The sequence below is a fragment of the Arvicanthis niloticus genome, chromosome 10, assembly GCF_011762505.2.
Source record: "Arvicanthis niloticus isolate mArvNil1 chromosome 10, mArvNil1.pat.X, whole genome shotgun sequence".
Classification (NCBI taxonomy): Eukaryota; Metazoa; Chordata; class Mammalia; order Rodentia; family Muridae; genus Arvicanthis; species Arvicanthis niloticus.
This window is the reverse complement of record NC_047667.1, coordinates 64726591-64745614: the sequence shown is the minus strand read 5'-3', so window position 1 is coordinate 64745614 and position 19024 is coordinate 64726591. Positions and strand designations below refer to the sequence as shown.

Below are 19024 nucleotides of genomic sequence, written 5' to 3'. Positions count from 1 at the left end.
TCTGGTTCTATCACCAGGGATGTGTTAGCTTTGCTTCCAGGCCTGCATGTGTAGGCCCGCTGCATGATGCCATGTCTGTAGTGCCAAGGGATATGGAGCATGACTCTGCTGAGGCCAAGGCAAGCTGCCGTCCTGACTCTGGCCCCTGTGACCTCTGCCACCACCCCAGTCCAATGCCCTTCCCTCCTAGACTAGGCTGGGAGGACATGGAATCCAGGGGCTCCTCTGGATTCACACCTCTGCACAGGCTCTGCCCACAGTCCCAGCCTGAGAACCTGTACAGGTGTGCTGCCTGTAGATTGGGCTGTTGACAGTCATCACGCCCTGATGAGGATTAACGAACTCCCCAGGCCTGTTGGGTGCCTCTGCCTTGAGAAACCATTCAGTGCAAAGCTGGTCTGGTGCCATATCACAGCACACTTCATGATGAGTCAGACCTGGCAAACGTAGTGTTCCCACCACCGAGGCTGGGGACAGACACAGCTTCCCCAGCACTGATGGTTCCTATGGCTTGGCATTTGCTGGCTGCTTTGTAGGTTGGCTTATGCTTTGGGCCAGTAGGCAGGTTAGAGAGCAATGTGCTCCAGGTCCACAGTGATCAAATATCCCTGCTCAGACCCTACATGCCTAGCGATTGATTGCACGGGTGAGGGATGGGTCAATATCTGCAGCCATCTTTCTGTGCTGTCCACAGGCCTGCTGTCCCAGGATCATCAGAGGAGGAAGGCTAGCTGTGCCCTAACAGTATTTCAAGCTGGGATTTAATCTTTTCTCTCCACAAGCAGGGTAAGGGCCTCCTGCAAGAGGAGCGGATTTGGGAAGCCCACCAATGGCCAGTGTCCTGTTGCCCTCCATGCATAGTATACGAGCTTTTATAAAATGGTCCAGGGGACCTTGTCTGTTCCTTCTCTCTTGAGAAGAAGACACAGCTAAAGGGCACCATCTATGATCCATACACGGAATCCACTTAGTGTCTTGATATGATTCTCCTAGCCTCCAGAAGTGTACAGAAGAGGTCCTGCTGTTTCTAAGCCATTAGGCCTCTGAATGGATTAAGAGAGCGGAAGATAAGAAACCGTGGCAAGGGTATTCTGAAATCTGCAACATCCTCTGCAGCTGTCAGTTATCATCACTGTGCCCACAATAGCTCAGTGAGGCACAGCAGTGTGCACCGGACACTATCTCCATGTGGCGAATCCCCCTAGGGCATTAAAGACTGTGTTCTCAGCACCTACGAGGAGTATTTGGGTGTATTTCTATGTTGGTCTGTGTATGGAAGTCTCTAGCCTGCTGGAAGTGTTCAAGCAAAGGGGAGAGGGAGCAAGCAGGGAGTGGGAAGTGTGACTACTGCTCTGGCCACTGCTGCCCAGGCTGCCCAGACGCTGCCCTGTACAGAGCCTTGGCTAACAAGCAAGGTGCAGAGGAGCTTCCGGTGGGCAAAAGCTTTGGGAGAGTTCTCTCTTCTCCAGGAAGTGTTACAGCTCTCAGGCAACAGATGCTCTCATGCCATGGAATAGTTCTCACACACCTTTATTCCTTCTGGATAGGATCTTACACATTTTGGTGATGAGTTGGGGTCTGAGATGTTATGTGGTTTGGTCCTCATCTGCATGTGGAAAGACTTGGGGGGCTCTGCCCTAAGTGACTGATGGTCCTATCCTCTCCATGGGGGGCTGTGGTCACATGACAGGGCCTGGTCAGAAACAGGTGAAGTTCCTACCGTCCTCCCAGAGGTTCCAGGGCTTCTAACCTGCTCAGCCTTACCAAGTTTCCTGGCACAGTTCACTGCCCTACATACCTAACTATTGCTATTCTGGTTCTGACTTAGATGGAAACAGGACAAGAATCCAGGGTGAGCTGGCCTTCTTGCAAATGGTCCTTCTGGTTTCTCCACTGTTTGGTGAGGATGTGTTAGCAGTTCCAGATTTCAACCTCTTCACGGTTGGCTTTTTCAGAAATGTCTTTCATTTGGGAGTGATTTAGAATCTGCTCAGAGTGTCGATTGAGTCTGAGAGTAAAATTGTCCAAACAGTCTGTGTGAGAGTCTTTCTTCCCAAGGGGATTAGAAGAGGCAGAGTGGGTGGCAAAGTGAACACGTGTGTGCATGCTTGTGTGTGTGTGCACATGTGTATATGTGTGCATGTGTGTGTGTGTACATGTATGTGTGTATGCATATGTATGTGTGTGCATGTGTGTGTGTGCATATGTGTGTATGTATGCATGTGTGTGTGTACATGTATGTGTGTATGCATATGTATGTGTGTGCGTGCATATGTGTGTATGTATGCATGTGCATGTGTATACACATGTATATTTTGACTTTCCCATTTGGTCTTATTTTTCTGGAGAAGATGGCGGGGGTCATGATTAAACTCTGAGCTACCCTAAGTTTCCTTCCTTATTTTGTGTCTTTGCTTTCATCTACTCTGCTTTTCCATTTAATTCCTGCTCCTAGCTGTGTCTTTAGTGTTTCTGATCTTTAATTTATATGTTATATCCCTGGGTCTCAAGGATCAATGGCCAGTTCTTTTGTGGGGGGACCAGAGGCCTAACATGCAAGTTCTCCTTGTTGCCAGGGTTTGGAGCAATGATTAAACGAAAGTAGAATAGAGGGAAAGCAGAGAGATGAAGGCAAAATAAGGAATGGAATCTAGGGTAGCTCGGAGTTTAATCGTGACTCAGAGCATCTCTGGACAAAGATGGCCAAGTGGGAAAGAGATCGAGTTCATCTGGGCGACCCCAAACAGCCCATTCAGGTTAACACGGGCTTGGAGATTCCCAGGACACCACAGGCATGTGCTCTTGACCCATCCAGACCCAGAGGAATGCAGTCCTCACTCCATGTAGACAGCAGTGCATCTGAGTTGTTACAGTAACAGAATACCATACGCTGTGCAGCTTATAAGCAACAGAATTCTCTCGAAGCTCTGGAGACTGGGAAATCCAAGATTAGGACCCGGGCAGATTCAGTGTCTGATGAAAGCCAATTTCCTGGTTTATATGGTAGAAGGAGAATAAATGACTTCAGGACCTCCACCATCATCCTGAAAATGGAATGTATCTGCCTTATTACTAAATCACCTCCCAGAGGGCCCCACCTCCTAATCCCAGCCACTGTGTGTTAGTGTTTAACCTGCAAATGAAGCCAAAGTTTGCACAGATGTTCAGTCTTTAGCAAATCACAATTAGAACTTCACCTCGGAATCTAGTCTCCCTTCAACCATATCCCAGAGAGTCATAGACGTCATGCCAACTGGGTAAATTTCTAACTGTCTTTGGTGGGCATCTGTTTTCTCTTTTTCCTTCCTTCCTTCCTTCTTTCCTTCCTTCCTTCCTTCCTTCCTTCCTTCCTTCCTTCCTTCCTTCCTTCCTTTCTCATCCTCCAAGTCCACCTCCTCTCTCTCCTCCTCCTTTGTTGTTGTTTTGTTTTCAAGACAGGGTCTCACTATGTAGCTCTGTCTGTCCTAGAAATCACTATATGAACCAGGCTCTTTCTGCCTCCCAAGTGTTGGGACTAAAGCTACTACATCTAGCTGACATCTGCTTCTTAAAAAGTGAGGGACTGGGCCAACAAGGTGGCACAGGGGATAAGGTGTTTGCCACAGAAGATGATAAACTGACTTTAATCTCCAGAACCCATCGAAGGGTAGAGAGAAATAAGCCCATGAAATTGTCCTCTGACCTCCCCACACACTGTGGCATACATAGCCCTTCCCATGATAATAATCAATAGTATTTAATAGTGGGATTTGGCAAATTGGGAATCTTGAAAAGCTTCATATCATGTAGGTTGCCTAGAGGCTCTGCGAAGATAGGATTCTTGTGCAGGATTTGGGGGTGTTATAGGAGAACCCTGAAACAGAGGAAAGAAAAGACAGAGATGCAGAACTGAACAGCAGTGTGGCTTCAGGAGGAAGCCCAATCTGGTCCCTCTGGGAGATTCAGTGTCCAAAAGGCAGGCACCCTGGTGTGTGATCTGCACAGCAAGGGGGAAGCTGCATTCAAAGTTAACACAGCCACCAACTCCAGACCAGGAGGAGGGCCCTTCCCAGCACATGCAGAGGCGCTCCAGAGGCCCTTGTAGGAGTTGGCAGGAATGTATGATAATAGCCAGGAAAAAAGTGGTGCCCTGGATGAAGAGACCCACGGGGCACCATCAGCCCCCGACTTTAGAACCCCTTCCTGGAATTTCGTATCATGATAATTCTAAGTGAGGTAGAGAGACAGCTCAAGAGCTCAGTCAGTAGGTTTCTTCCACGCAACATGAGGGTGTTAGTTTGAACCCAGAACTGGTGGTCTTTTGTTTGTTTTGTTTTTGATTTTTTTTTTTCCGAGACAGGGTTTTTCTGTGTAGCCCTGGCTGTCCTGGAACTCACTCTGTAGACCAGGCTGGCCTCGAACTCAGAAATCCGCCTGCCTCTGCCTCCCAAGTGCTGGGATTAAAGGCATGCGCCACCACTGCCCGGCTTTTTTTTTTTTTTTTTTTTTTTTTTTTTTTTTTTTTTTTTTTTTTTTTATTTTATAGGTCACAGTGGTACATGGTTGTAGTCTCAGTGCTGGGGAGGTAGACAGTGGATTTCTTGGACTTGCTGGCTGGCCAGCCTTGCCTAAATTGGGAGGCCCTAGGTCCCAAAGAGAGACCCTCTGCCAACAAACAAAGAAAAACCAAGTTATCTGGCTCCCGAGGAACATCAGCATCTTACCAGAGAGAGACATCACAACAAAGAGGGGGGACATACTACTCTATAAAAAATGTCAGCTCAGAACTCCGGACTCTCCAAAAATGCCTTTTGGAAAGAATTGCAAAGTGAAAGACCTTTTCAGGCTGTGCCTGTCATTTCCTTGAGGGGATGGTGGGGGGGAACTGAGAGAATTTGCTACTGGAGGATACACAAACGAAGAGAATTGCTTTAGGCGGAAGGAAAACAACACCAGGTAAAAATCTGGAACCACTCGAGGGTTTAAATGACCAGAGATGATAAATGGTAAACAGTAGATGAATAAAAATAAGACAACTCTCTTGCTTTAAAATGCTCTTTAAATTTTTACTTTGTATAAATGTTTGGCCTGCATGTATACCACATGCATGCCTGGTCTTACAGAGACCAGAGTGGGGGTCATTGGAGCATCAGAACCAAACCTGGGTCCTCTACAAAGAGAAACGAGTGCCCTTAACTTCTGAGCCATCTCTTCACCTGCAAGCTTTTAAATCTCTTTAAAAGTGTGTGAACACATGGCAGCATGGGAGGAGGAAGACACCCAGACACCGGCCCACTGCCATGCCACACACAACGGGAGCCATGACAATGTATAAGTATGTGGTAGACAAAGTTGAGAGAAAAGAAGCAGAAGAGTTTGAACACTATGAGGAGATATGGGATTGGAGATGTGAGGGTGGAGAGGGATAGTCTGTTGTGAGGACCCAGCCCTGCCACTTGAGGACATTTCTGGGTCTGATGCCATGCAGCCACAGGCTGTGTTGATCCATGGGCTCGTATTACCTATCACTAGAGATCATGGGGATGTCCCTGGTCTGGGCAGCATGTATATAGATGTCCAACGGCTGAGCCCAGCTGGCCCCGCCACTTGTCTGTCAAGAGGTGGTATGGGTGATGGGGTGATGTCCTTCCCCACCTCATCCCTAACCAACCTGTAGCAGTTGGGAAAGCTACCCCTGAGGTCATGAGGGCGGGTGACCTGGCCCTGCCCCCTGGCAATGGCAACACTGGGTAGCCTAGCTGGAGCAGTGCTGAAGGGCTTGTCCTGATGTTGTTGGTGCAGGGGAGCCTGTGGGCTGACCAGCTCAGCTGCCTACCACTAAGACCCAGATTCAGGCTCTGAGGTCGCCCACCCCAAAATCAACATCATCTGTGAACTGTTAGAGCAGGTGAAAGGCCCAGTCCTGCCGACCCAAAGCTGCAGGATCTCCATAGAACAGGGTAACACAGGGTAAGTGGGAAGAGACCCCATGAGGATCCAATATTGACCATGTGACAGAGATTGCAAACCAGACCAGTGACTCACGGCAGTGGATGTGTGGATGAAGATGTGTGGACGGAGAGATATACTCGAGATGTTTTCTATGCTTTTTTTTTTTCTTCTTCTTCCTTTTGGGGAAGAGGAGGTAGCAATGAACTGGGGTGCCTGATGGGAAACTCACGAAGAATAAAAAGTTGAAAATAAAAGTGTGGATAGTGGTGGTAGCTCTATCACATCTCTTAGTTAACAGCAAATGCAGGGATGAAGGAAGGCTGGCGGCAGCAGCTCAGAGGAGCCATGGTTCAGGGGGCTAAGAACCACCACTGGCTGTATCTCCAGAAGACTGGGGTTCAAGTCCCATCACCCACGTGCTGGTTTGCAACCATCTCTAACTCAGTTCCAGGGGGTCCTATGTCCTCGTCTGTCCTCCTTGGGCACTAGGCATACAAGTGGTGGTGCATAGACATAATGCAAGCAGAACACTCATATTGCCGGGCAGTGGTGGCGCACGCCTTTAATCCCAGCACTTGGGAGGCAGAGGCAGGCGGATTTCTGAGTTCGAGGCCAGCCTGATCTACAGAGTGAGTTCCAGGACAGCCAGGGCTATACAGAGAAACCCTGTCTCGAAAAAAACCAAAAAAAAAAAAAAAAAAAAAAAAAAAAAGAAGAAGAAGAAGAAGAAGAAACAAAATAATAAAAAAAATATTTAATCCTTAAGAAAAAAGAAAAGGAAAAGAAACAGAGCAGATGGGACCCCCCCAGAAAAACCCTGCATTATACCTTCAGACACACATGGATAGCACATCTCCCAGCCTCATCCAGAGAACAGCCACAGGTTCTCCAGGGTCATAAAGGGAATTGCATGGTGACTCACAGCTACTCCAGACCCTCCCGGGGCGACCTTCCTGAATGTTATCTCAGAGGATATAATTCCTAGAAGACATGGCCCTTGGGCTTTTATTGTCACTGTGAAAATCCACCAGGTCGATGTGTTAAGAACAGCCAGGAGGAGACCTTATATCCAGAGAGTAGCCATCTTGCCAGGAAAGAGGCCCTGTGACACCTCTGTCTCAGCATCTTGTGTGGTCATGGGAACTAAAAGGGATGGTGGACTACTAAGTCTGTCATGAAACTGGTGAAGGGGAGGGCCAGTTCCACAGCACATGAGCACAGTGTGGTGTGAATTTTCCTGGATAGGCTATAATAGAGAAGATGACAGCAGACCGAAGAAATGATGCCAACCAAGTCCATCTTGGTGATCCAGTGAGTTTAATGGGTTTATTTACAGGGGCACGCGCTGTGTTGTTAGGAAGCTCACCCCATCACTAGAGCTACATCACAGGCGTCCCAACTCTGCTGGTCTTCAATCTTATACATACGCCAGCATCCCCAGTGCCAAGGCAGCTGTGTGTGTGTGTGTGTGTGTGTGTGTGTGTGTGTGTGTGTGCGCGCGCGCGTGTGTGCACGAGCGCCCGTGTCTGACTATCTACCCATCTGTGCGTGTTAGGGGGTGGATGGGTGTTTAGAGTCTTGGGGGAGGGTCTGATTCTCCCACACTCTCCTAGGTCGGGCTGTTAGTAGATCCCGATCTTGGGAGGGTTCCATTGGTAACCACGGCTGCTCAGATTTCAACACAGGAAGGCTATTTTTTGCCCCAGGACGGCATTCCCTGACACACAGATGGACTGATTAGATTAGCCGCTGTATCTGGGAAACACTGAACCTTGGAGGAAGGAGAGTTGAACAGTAAGATTCCTGCATGGTTCAGGTGAAGAACTCAAAGGTGGAATTGGTCTTGCTGAGTCTCCTAGGGGTGTGGCATGCTGGTGCACCATCTTTCTTGAATTGCAAACTCTCAAATTTAGACTGGCTGATGGAACTTGGCACATTAGAAAAAAAATAATATTCAAAATGACAAAATCCATGGAATTGTTGTCTGCGGTTACTGCTAAAACACACTAAGCTCTGAGTGCCCAGACAGCACAGAAGGAACTCGGACTGTGTGCCCATTCACACCACCGCTCGTTCACACCACAGCCTGCGAAGAGCCTGCTTAAACCTCTAGAATCTCTTCCTCACTTCGAAACAAAGGTCTTGGGAATTCCATTCAGAACTAAAGTTTTTGTTTGTTGTGGGGTGGAGCATGCTGACTCTATGTTACATGGCTCATTCTTCTTAGAAGAAAGCTCAAATCCATCTCTAGCCCCATGGCATGACTGGCTTGTTGCAGGGTCCTGCCTGAATCCCCAGTTAAACAAAGAAAAGTAAAAGACATTTGCCCATTAACCTGGCTTTGCCTGTGCCCTGTGGAAGGTTTCCCAGGGACAGAGAGTAAATAGGAAATCAGGTTCTAGCCCCAGGAAATTCCACTAGAAATCTGGGCCTTCCGAGTCCTAGCAAAAGCCTCTCGGTAAGCCTAGCAGGACCAGTTGTAAAAAGGAAACCACATGCCCCTGATGTGTGTTCTCTTTCCCGGCTGGGAGCTGTTTATGGGAGTTTCCTAGCCAGGAAGCAGTCACTTCCTGCTAGATGATGAAGGATCCAAACTGGTGGACATTCAGGTTGTCCCCGAGTCATGGCTGTTATGAGTCCTTCATGGTGACCATGAGTGGGTAGAGGTCTCTGACACGCCCATTCCACTTCCTGTACGTATAATATCCTGTGAGTGGGACTGTGTGCCGCTCCTTGCTCTGTTTACTTTTTTGAGACACCTCCAGCTGGCCCTCCATAACAGTTGTGTCATGGATGCTCGCACCTGTGTGCACTGTGTCTGCTTTCCACACTCCGGCTGGACAGCATTTGCTGTCTCTTGGCTTTCTGGTGTCCGCTGACACTGTGAGGCAGCACCTCAATGTGGCGTTATCTTGCCCTTTTCGGCTTAGAGTGTCTAGGGCCTGTTTTCTTTCATCAGCTTTTTAAAAAATATCTCTCTTCAGGCTGTTGCCTGTTGAGTATGTTTATTTGATGTTTTGTCATGCGTATGCTGACTCTGTCAGGTTTTCTGTGAATCTGTAATACTCTAAAAAAAAAGTCTACCAAACAGCACCCCCCTCAAGGTTGTAAATAAATGAACGGAGGTAATCAGGCAATGCTCCCAAGCAGAGGAATTACAAACCCTACTCAAGTGTGGCCTGTGTAGTATGGGCTGGAGAAATAGCTCAGAGGTTAAAAAGTATTGGCTGCTCTTGAAGAGGACCCAGGTTCGAAACCCAGAACCCATGTGGCCGTCCATAATTGTCTATAACTCTAGTTCTAGGGAATCAGATGCCTTCTTCTGACTTCTGTGAACACTGGGCACTCACGTGGCATCCAGGCATACATACAGGCCAATACTCATCTGCATAAAGTTAAAAAAAACTTTTAAAAAAATTATAGCAAGGAAATGTGAAGGGAAGTCTTTGGGGTAAGGAATACTGTGGACCCTGCCTCAGTACTGTAGACCCTGCCTCAGTAGCACAGACCCCGCCTCGGTAGCACAGACCCCGCCTCTCGGTAGCACAGACCCCGCCTCTCGGTAGCACAGACCCCGCCTCTCGGTAGCACAGACCCCGCCTCTCGGTAGCACAGACTCTGCCTCTCTGTAGCACAGACCCCGCCTCTCGGTAGCACAGACCCCGCCTCGGTAGCACAGACCCCGCCTCGGTAGCACAGACTCCGCCTCGGTAGCACAGACCCCGCCTCTCGGTAGCACAGACTCTGCCTCTCTGTAGCACAGACCCCGCCTCTCGGTAGCACAGACCCCGCCTCGGTAGCACAGACCCCGCCTCTCGGTAGCACAGACCCCGCCTCGGTAGCACAGACCCCGCCTCGGTAGCACAGACTCCGCCTCGGTAGCACAGACCCCGCCTCTCGGTAGCACAGACTCTGCCTCTCTGTAGCACAGACCCCGCCTCTCGGTAGCACAGACCCCGCCTCGGTAGCACAGACCCCGCCTCTCGGTAGCACAGACCCCGCCTCGGTAGCACAGACCCCGCCTCGGTAGCACAGACTCCGCCTCGGTAGCACAGACCCCGCCTCTCGGTAGCACAGACTCTGCCTCTCTGTAGCACAGACCCCGCCTCTCGGTAGCACAGACCCCGCCTCGGTAGCACAGACTCCACCTCAGTAGCACAGACTCCGCCTCAGTATGTAATCAAGGGCAGTATTTGCACCGATAGGTCGGTCCTCTGGTACTGCCGACCCTCGGGGTCTTTTGACAATGGACCTCACCTCTGGGGGCTTTCTCTCTAGAACCATACTCCCCAAGTGGTCATGGAAAAAACCTCTAGAGAGGTATTCTAAAAATTACCTGGTCTGTACTTAAAACTGCCAGGTTAGTAAAAAAGAGGAAAGTGTGAGAAACAGCCGAGGGCTAGAGGAGCCCAAGAAGGCGAAACAGGCTGACGGGACTCTGGAGTAAGAAAGGGTGTCCGGTAAGGGCAGGGAAAGCTGAGTGAGTACTGGCAGCACTGGTCCATCAGTTGTGAGCTGATAACATGTTAGTGACCAGGCATGGCTATCCAGAACTTGTTCTACTGCCAATGCGGTTTCCTATAAACATAAAGCCATTGAAAAAAACGATGTTTGCTTCAAAAACAAAAAGAAACTACAACAACAAACAACGACAAACCGCCCACAAGGTCACGGATGGAGTTCTGTTGGTTAAGTGCTGTCAGAGAATGCATAAGGCCCGGGGTTTGACGCCCTATGCTGTAAAAACTGAGTGTGGCTGAACATGGCTATTGTAATCCCAGCATTCAGGAAGTGGAGGCAGAACGTGAGTCCAAGGCCAACCTGGGCTAAGACCCTGTCTCGAAAGAAATTTATTTTTGAACATGTTTGCATGACTTTACTCCAGCATCCACTGGCCTTTTCAAGACCGTTGTCCCCAGGAACATAGAGTGTGAAGCAGCACAGGCCTGTGTGGAGTGAGCCTTTAAGGGAGAGTTGGTATTTTTTCTCCCTGGATGTGTATTTTGTGTTTTTAGCATTGTTATGCTGCTCAGAGTTCAGTAGGCAGAGGGCGTGTGTTATAGTGTTTGTCGTCGTCCGTGTGAGCATAGAAAATCCCATAAACCAGGAGGCCTGAGTAGCAAAATTTATTTCTTCAGGATTGTGGGGGCTGACAGTCCACACTGCTCTCGGGGACTGTAAGTGATAATACATGTTTGTAATCTCTACACTTCCAAGGCTGAAGCAGAAGTCTTCTCAAGTTTGAGGCCAGCCTGAACTACATAGTAAGGAGTTTGAAGCTAGCCTGGGCTATACAGAGAGATACTGTATTTGGGGAGGGGAAGGTATGGTGTGGTAATCATACCTTTAATCACAACACTCAAGAGGCAGAGGCAGGGGAATCTTTGTGAGTTTGAGGCCGATGTGGACTACATAGTGAGGATAACAGGCGGAGTGATCTGAGTGTGAACCTGTGACGGTTCGAGGTGAACTCCACGAGCTACCCACCTACCTTGGTTTGGTTTTCTTTGTTTGTTTTGAGACAGGGACTCTCACTAGGATCTTATGTTAGTTAGGGCTTAATTGCAGTAAAGAACCACCATGACCACAGCAACTCTTACACAGGAAAACATTTAACTGGGGCTGGCCCACAGTTCAGAGGCTTAGTTCATTATTGTCACGACAGGAAGCATGGTGGTGTGGAGTCAGAGGTGGTGCTGGAGAGGGAGTGGAGAGTTCTACCTCTGAGTAATTAGGCAGCGGGAATAGAGAGACACTGAACCTGGCTTGAGCATTTAAAATTCCAAAGCACACCCCCATAACACACTCCCTCCACAAGGCCACACCTCCTCCAACAAGGCCACACCCACCCCAACAAGGCCACACCTCCTCCAACAAGGCCACACATAGAATCCCTGACAAGTAATGCCACTCCCTAATAACCAAGCCTTCAAATAATATGAACATATAAGGACCATTCCTATTCAAATCAGCACAGACCTGGGTCCAGCAAGCCCCAGCTCTCCTGTCTTCATAACCTCAACTTTGTATACAAATAACTATTTAAAAAAAAAAAAAAGATAAAGTCCCTCAGATGCTTGGGAATCACACAGAGAGAGGCTGAGCAAAGTTTTCTTTACATTAAAAAAAAATGTTCAGCTGTGTTCAGTGACCAAACATTCCTTTTTCAAAGAAACTTTAGTAGTTTGGACAGTGGTGGGCTCTGGCAGAAACCTCACTAGGTGGCTCACAATAGATTCTGCCTCTGATTCTTATCCTTTGTATAAAAGAGATATTCCTTGGGTTCTCTCAACCCTCTGGAGGGGAAAGAAAAAAACACAGGCTAATGATGTTCCTGTCTGGCCAAGGAGAGAGCTGGATGAGCCTTCAATGAGTCTGGAGTCCAAGAGCATTCTGGGAAGGGGGAGCAGAGAGACCGCTGTCCCAGTTGCTCTCCAAGGCTGTGTGCCCAGCCTGTGGCTGTGCCTCACACAGCTCTGCTTGTGAAGCTCATACAGTTGGTCAGGAAGGGAATGTACACAAACACACACATGTCAAAAGGCAGTTCGCTAAGTCCAGCACAGCAACATGACTCTTTAACCCAGTACCTGGGCAGGTGTGAAGACAGGAGGACCCTGGAGCTCAGTGACCAGCCAATCTGGCTGAAATAGAGAGCTTCAGACTCAGGGGAAGACCATGTGTCAATAATAATAATAATAATAATAATAATAATAATAATAATGAGATCAATCAAGGAAGGTGCCTGAAAACAACCTCTGGTTTCCATACCCCTGCATACACAAATATTTGGGAAAAATTTCTAAGTAGTTGAAGGCCTCACTCAAGTATATCATCAGATGAATACGACAGTAAATGCAGAATGCCTCTGAGCTGGAGAGCTAAGGAAAGCCTCACTGAGAGGTGGGACAGTTTTTGAGTTTGTTTTGAGACAGGGTCTTACTATGTAGGTTGGCCTCAAACTCACAGAGCTCTGCCTGCCTCTGCTTCCAGAGCACGGGGATTAAAAACATGTACCATCATGCCTGGCAGAAGTAGAATTCTCTCATCATCACCATCATCACCATCATCACTGTTATTATTACTGTTACTATTATTATTTCTTGAGAATTTCATTCAACCTGTTTTGATCACAGTCACTCTCCAAACTCTTTCTAGAACCACCCCTCCCTCCCTGCTTTCTTACCCACCTAACTTAGTATCACTTTTTTTTTTAAACCCATAGAGACCTCTCCAATATTCAAGCATGTGTGGTCTTCCAGCGGGGCTTAGTTAACTTACCAAGGGCTACACTTTTAGTGGAAACTGACTCTCCTTCTCCCAGCAGCTAACAATTTCCAATGGCTTCTCAGCTGGGGATAGGATTTCACCCTGGGATTTGCTCTGGCTTGAACTTGCCTAGGCCTCCTGTACTGTCCCAGCTGCCGAGAGTTCCTATGTGCAGCCTCTCCCTGTGTCCAGAAGACACAGTTTCCTGGTGGCCATCCACAGCCTTGGCTATTACACTCTCTCTGTCTCCTCTTTGGCAATGAGCCCCAAGCCTTGAGAGGGGAGTGTTGTGCACATGCTCCACTTAGGGCCAAGCATTCTGAAGTCTGGTCTCTCCACCTTGACCAGTTGGTGGGTCTCTGTATTAATCACCATTACTACAAACAGAGGCTTCGCTGATGAGGGTGGAAAGATACACTAATCTGTGGGTATGAAGATGAGTCATGGGGCTGGAGAGATGGCTCAGTGGTTAAGAGCACCGAGGACCTGGGTTCAATTCCCACATCAGGCAATTCACAACCACCTGTACCTCCAGCTCCAGGGAGACCTAACTTCTCTTCTCTTTGAGCACCTGCACTCAAGTACACATAGGACACAGTCTCACAGGGGCATGCACATAATTTAAAACAATAAAAATAAAAAAGACAATCTATTATTAGTTAGTTTAATACTATCCCACTTAGCAAATGGCAGTAGTAGGTTTCTTATATTTTTGGTTGTGAGCCTAGCCTTTAACAGCTGAGCCATCTCTCCAGCCCCAGTAGTAGGTTTCTTTTTCTTTCTTTTATTATTTTTTTTTTTTGGGGGGGGGTGGTTTTTTCGAGATAGAGTTTCTCTGTGTAGCCCTGGCTGTCCTGGAACTCACTCTGTAGACCAGGCTGGCCTCGAACTTAGAAATCCGCCTGCCTCTGCCTCCCAAGTGCTGGGATTAAAAGTGTGTGCCACCACTGCCCGGCTGTAGTAGGTTTCTTAATGGACTCGAAAGCTGAGTGGGTCTCTGGGACAATTAAGAGAGAATGGGGTCGTGCTGCTAGAGAAGGTGAGTGAGCAGAGACAAAGACAATGGCACGTGGCGAGCACTACTCTCAAGCCTGGTCACTACCCACTTGTGATCTCCTGATCCTTGGTCTCCTGTTTCCGAACTCCAGTTGGCTAACCTAGTGTGGCCACTGCCTCCGTCAGGGCTTCTATTCCTGCACAAAATCATGACCAAGAAGCAAGTTGGGGAGGAAAGGATTTATTCAGCTTACACTTCCACATTGCTGTTCATCACCAAAGGAAGTCAGGACTGGAACTCAAGCAGGTCAGGAAGCAGGAGCTGATGCAGAGGCCATGGAGGGATGTTACTTACTGGCTTGCTTCCCCTGGCTTGCTCAGCTTGCTTTCTCATAGAACTCAGGACTACCAACCCAGGGATGGCACCACCCACAAGGGGCCCTCCTCCCTTGATCACTAATTGAGAAAAATGCCTTACAGCTGGGTCTCATGGAGGCATTTCCTCTAGAGAGGCTCCTTTCTCTATGATAACTCCAGTTTGTGTCAAGTTGACACATAAAACCAGCCAGTACAGCCACAGTACCACATGTCCAGTACCAAAGGCAGGCGAAAGCACTTGGCTTTCTGTGTTTTTATGGATAAGCAACAAATCTGTCTGCTCTCCTTTTGGGTCATGAGCTTTCTAGGCAAGAGGTCACGACCGTGATAACCAACAGATCTTGGGAAAACAGCAGGAGCAGTCTCGGCACACACAGTTAGACTTTTGTCCTGGCAAGGGATGCCAGGAGCAGTGTACAGTGCTGCCAGTGTCTTTGGATGCCTTCAGGCACCTGTGCCAGCTGGATAGCTCTCCCTCATCCATCGCTGACCCTTGAGATCCTCCAACAAGCTCACATTTGGGGCAGGAGAGACAGCTCAGAGGTAAAGAGCATACACTGCTCTTTCAGAAGAGAACTCGACTTGGGGTTCCAGTAGCCACAATGAGCAGCTCACAACAGCCTTGTAACCCTAGTTCCAGGGAATCTAACACCCTCTTTTTGCCTTTGTGGGCACACACGTGCACACACATATTAAAATAATTAATGAAGGCCAAGTTCAGGGGTGCTTGCTTTAGTCCCTTGCGCTCAGGAGGCAGAGGCAGGTGGATCTTTGTGAGTTCAGGGCCAGTCTGGTCTACATAGTGAGTTCTGGGACAGCTACGCTATACAGAGAGATCCTGCTCCCTCCCCACACAAAAAAAAAAATTTTTTTTTAAAGATTTATTGGATTTGCTATGACGAGATCATGTGGCAGCAACACTGAGCCGTCCAGCCTCAGAGTCAGGCTGCCCCGGGTTCACCTTGGTCTCTCCCATCACTCATCTCTTTACCCATCTGGCCCTGGCTCTAAGGTTTAGCATGGAAGAGAGAGAGAGAGACTACCCACTCCAGGCACAACACACCCCTTTATTTATGGCCTTTCTTTCTTTTTCTTTTCTTTTCTTTTTTTTCCCCACCAAATCAGATTTTGCTTTCTCCACTGAGGTGGAAGAAACGAAGCCTTGTGGTTAAGCAGTCACTCATATCCAGATCAGATTATCCCCGCAGAAAGGCTCCTCTCGGGGCTCTAAAACCCTTTACTGGTGCTTCCTTTGCACAATACACTTACCTGGTTTTGTTCAAGTTTTATAGAAAAATGCAGAAGGAAATTCAAATATAATCCCAAGGAAAGGGAAGACATTTGCACCTACTATTGTCTTTTCCTGACCAGTTATCTCATTGAGTTTCATTTTTTTTTCTGTCTGAGACTGGCCTCAAACTTACCACATAGCTAAGACTGATCCTGGGTTCCTAATCCCCTCCCCCCCCCCCAGTCTCCACCTCCCCATTGCTGGGATTACCAGTGTGTCTCATTGAGGTTTTATCTTAAAATTTCTTCTTGGGTGTTCAAAATTTTTTTAAAAAGGTCATGAAAAGGAATGACAAGCAAATATTAGATACAAATAAAGGATACATATATAGTGGGCTGGCAAGATGACTCAGCAAGTAAAGGAGATTTCTGCAAGGCTGAGGGCCTAAGTTTGATCCCTGAGACCCATGAGGAAGGAGAGAACTAACAGAAGCAAGTTCTCTCACATGTACATGCCGTGGAACACACGTAGCATCCCGCCCCCCCCCCCCCCAAAAAATAGAATAAATAATAGCAAAAAAAAAAAAACACACAAAAAAAACCACAAACACAAAACAAAACAAAGCCAAAAACTAAAAAAGTGAAAAGTGTTGTTGGTATGTTAAGTCACTATTAAATTGAGAACACCCTAAACAGCAACATCCAAGAGCCACATAGGTAAACTTAAATGGTCTAGCAGGCCCATTTTAAAAAGTGGTTGAAGCTAATAAAACAATCACATTGTCATTTAAACTTGTAATAAATATTAACTTAATGAGATCTTTAATTTTCATGTAAACCTTTGAGGTGCGTATTTTATACTTTCTGTACATCTTAGCTTGAGCAGTTACATTGTAAATGCTCGAAGCTGCCGTGTCTGGCTGTGGCTTCTGTAGGGTACATGATAGTTCCAGGTTTCTTGTTATTTCTTTCTCACCCAGCCAGGAAGGAAGAAAGTCCCCAGAGGCTGGTCTCTTTCAAGCCTCCTATTGCTGGCTAATTAAATCCCTAAGCAACGGCTGAGTCACTCTCAACTGTGGCAAACAGTTTAAGAAATGTGTCTCAGAGCCAAGAACACAGCTCCCCACGTACAAGGAGGGAGGCGAATCCTCTGGATGAGAGGCTTTGAAGGAGGAAGAGTGTGGGAATCAGGTGCTTCTGTGTGGGAGGGAAGAGGTAAGCCATCACTAAGGGCTAGAGAGGAACAGAGGAGAGAAAGGGTCCCTGCTGAGTAACGTTCCTCCTGTTTTTACAGCCTCTCTCTGAGGCAGGACTGGGGCTCATGTCTCAGTCACAGAATCTAAGATCATCAGCAGTCAAGTGTGATGTTCGTCTCATCAGCTAATTCATTACCCCTGAGCTCCAGTAGAACATGTTCAGCGTGCATAGACTGTGGTACAAAGCATGTCCAAGTATGCAGTGTTTACATAGACTGTATTATCTGCATCATGCATACTCTATTTGCAGGCGGATCTCAGAATCTAAAACCGTCTCCGCGCTTCCCAGTAAAGGGGCTGTTTTCTACCCCTCCTCTGCGTTTCCTTTTCCTCCACCCACACCCCGAGGTAGACTCCTTTGAGAAAAGCAGTGTGGATTGGAGGAAGCAGGAGACTGAGATAACAAGAGACACAGGAGGAGGATACAAAGAATCGGATGAAAAGCCACATGGAGCCAGCAGAAGGATACAAGCAAATCCACGGAGCTGAAGAGCCACATGGGAGCCTGCAAATTTAGACATCTGTTTTAGGGGAGAAGAGGAGTGATTGGCAAGTTTATTTGTCTCAGAATATCCTATTGACCTCAGTCCTTGTGTGGTGAGTGTTAGTTCTAGGTAATGCAGAGAGAAGGCATTTTCTCCCTAAGACCCCGTTAAACAAAACAAACCTGGAGGCAGCCAGAAGGACCAGCAGCTGTGCCACTTCCTAGCTGAACAGCATCAGACAGTTGACTGAAGTGTCTCTGCTTCAGACTCTTTAAAAAAAAGATTTGCTTGTGTTTATTTGATGTATGTATAGTTTTTAGATGATGTATATATGTTTTTGCTTACACATGTGTATGTGCATTATGTGTGTTCAGTTCCTGAGGAAGCCAAAAGAGGGCATCAGATCCCCTGGATCTGGAGTTACAGATTGTTGTGAGCTGTTGTCTGGTGCTGGGAACTGAACTCTGGTTATTCTGCAAGAACCGACATGGTTCTTAAGCAATGAGCCATCTCTCTGGCCCCTCTACTTCAGACTCTCAATTGCAAAGCTTAACAAAAAGATAATTTTACCACTTAGGGGTTTCTTGGAGAGTTGGTGTTTGAGAATTTGCTTATGTGGGTAGCATGCAGCTAGCTTCTCCACGGTCCTTTGCTAGAATCTTACCCCAGAGCCAGTGGGGGAAGTTTGTTAAGAGTGTCCAGACTTTATACAGAATGGGAAACTCTTCTGGGAGAGCAGATTTCCTTTTCCAAGCAGGGGAGAGCACAAACAAATCTCAATTGTTCCCTGTTCCAAGGCACTGGTGTACCAGAATATTAAGTGCTCATCTGAGTGGGGATAAGAATACTCAGAGGCCAAGTGCATGGTGGGAAAGGCAGAGGCTATGGCAGCAGACAGGTCTATAGGGGAGCTCTGTCTCTGACCTTGGCAGGTTGTGTCTCAGCCCATTCCCCCACCTTTTCGGTGGGGTTTGTGACAACATTCTTTAAGCTTTGGGGTGAGGATTACTCAGGTCTCAGGTCTTATGGTCAGTAAATAGAGTCAGGATGGAGCCCTCCTTTCCTTAACACAAGACTCCAGAGTGCCCCAGAAGCAGAGGAGCTGTCCACCCATGTGCCTGGCATGACAAAGAGCTGAATTTTCTGCAGAGAGAACTACTGACTAGCCATTGGTAGGCAGATCACTGAGGATCAGAGATGTTAGCTGTGGAAGCTGGAAGTGAGGTGAGCAGAGGTAGGCAGCAAGGAAGCTCCACTAGGAGGTTCCCTCTGCTCCCCCTCTCCCTCCTCCCCCTGTTTCTGTCTTCCTCCTCCCTTTCCCCCTTTCTTCTTCCTCTCTTCCTCCTCCCCCTCCCTGTTTACCTCCCTCCTCCCTTTTTTCATGCTATCACTGATTTACAGCTCTGTCTCCCTTTTAACTGTATATTTGGAGACTAAATTGCCCAGGCTGGATTTGAACGTCTGATCTTCCTGCCTTAGATT

The 19024-nt window shown here is 47.8% G+C and overlaps 1 long non-coding RNA gene across 2 annotated transcripts in view; it reads left to right on the top strand.

The window, feature by feature from the left end:
* Nucleotides 1-16873: 16873 nt before the first annotated feature.
* LOC143443743 (uncharacterized) overlaps nucleotides 16874-19024 on the top strand; it is a 44191-nt gene continuing 42040 nt past the window's right edge. For both annotated transcript variants that reach the window (XR_013113007.1, XR_013113008.1), the window contains exons 1-2: nucleotides 16874-17016; nucleotides 17308-18766. This is a non-coding gene — a long non-coding RNA (uncharacterized LOC143443743). The remainder of the gene's footprint in view (nucleotides 17017-17307; nucleotides 18767-19024) is intronic.